Source organism: Elephantulus edwardii, unplaced genomic scaffold (genome assembly GCF_000299155.1).
Source record: "Elephantulus edwardii isolate Elephantulus edwardi_28Jun2011 unplaced genomic scaffold, EleEdw1.0 scaffold00039, whole genome shotgun sequence".
NCBI classification, from domain to species: Eukaryota; Metazoa; Chordata; class Mammalia; order Macroscelidea; family Macroscelididae; genus Elephantulus; species Elephantulus edwardii.
This window is the reverse complement of record NW_006399789.1, coordinates 13530122-13531574: the sequence shown is the minus strand read 5'-3', so window position 1 is coordinate 13531574 and position 1453 is coordinate 13530122. Positions and strand designations below refer to the sequence as shown.

The 1453-nt window shown below is 33.7% G+C and overlaps 1 pseudogene; it reads left to right on the top strand.

The window, feature by feature from the left end:
• The first annotated feature begins 788 nt into the window (after positions 1-788).
• The window catches only part of LOC102871581, a 12636-nt pseudogene continuing 11971 nt past the window's right edge, over positions 789-1453 (top strand).

Below are 1453 nucleotides of genomic sequence, written 5' to 3'. Positions count from 1 at the left end.
GTTGGCGCAGAATAGAGCATGGTTTATGGCTTTTGTGCATACGGTCGCTATGAGTCGCAAATGACTCGATGGCACATAACAACAACAATACTCTCATATTTAAAAATTTAGAGAAAATAGACAAATTCCTTGAAACTCATATCCTACCAGACTAACAGATGTAGAAAACTTGAACAGACCCATCACAAAGAAGAAATTAAGCCGGTCATTTAAAGTCTCCCATACAAAAATGTCCTGGCCCAAATAGTTTCACAGCTGAATTTTACCAAACACTCAGAGAATATCTATCACCAATTCTCCTTTAATTATTTCAAAAAATTGAAAAATAAGGAATACTCCCAGAAACATTCTATGAAGCAAGCATAATGCCAAATTTAGGCAAAGATATTACCAAAAACAAAACTACCATCAAATATCTCTCATAAACATAGATGTAATAAATACTTAACAAAATCCTAGCCAAAAAATGCAACAACATATCAAAAAATAATTCATCATGGCCAAGTAGGATTCATAACAGGTAAGCAAGAATGGATCAACATAAGAAAAACAATCAATGTACTTAACTATAGTAATGAAGCAAATAATAAGAACCACATGATCATAGAAATTAGCGAAGAAAACGTATTTAACAAAATCCAACACCCCTTCCTGTTAAAGACACCCAACAAAAATTAAATAGAAGGGAATTCCCTTAAAATAGTGAGTAGTATATATGCAAAACCGAGAGTTATTCTCAATGGAGAAAAACAAAGAGCATTTTCCTCGTGAACAGGGATTAGAAAAGGATGTCCACTGTTGCCACATCTATTCAGTATTATATTGGAAGTACTTGCCAGGGCAATACTACAAGAGAAGGAAATGAAAAGCATCCATATCGGCAAAAAGATGGTTAAACTGTCAGTATATGCAGATGATACAATAATGTTCACAGAAAACCCAAGGACTCAACCAAAAAATTTATTAGGGCTAGTGGGCCAATTTAGTAGATTGACAGGATCAATATCCAAAAGACACTAGGATTCCTCTACAGAAACAAAGATAAATTAGAGAAAGAAAGGAAGAGAGTAATACCATTTACAATAGCCAACTACAAATTGAAACACTTGGGAATGATCTTAACTAGAGATACAAAAAACCTATATTAAAACTACAGAGCATTTTGCTAGAAATTATAAAAGGCCTAAAGAAATGGAAAAATGTGCCCCATTCATAAACAGGAAGACTTAATATAATGAAGCGACAATCCCACCAATAGCATTCTACTTGTTCAACATAATCCCAATGCAGATATCAAATTTATTTTTCAAGGAGATTGAAAGTGAAATTGTTAAGTTTAGTTGGAGATAAAAGAGACCTCAAATATGCAAAGCACTTCTGAAGAACAAATATGAAGTGGAAGGCATAGCACTCCCTGACCTCAAAACCTACTACACAGCTGTAATAACCAAAA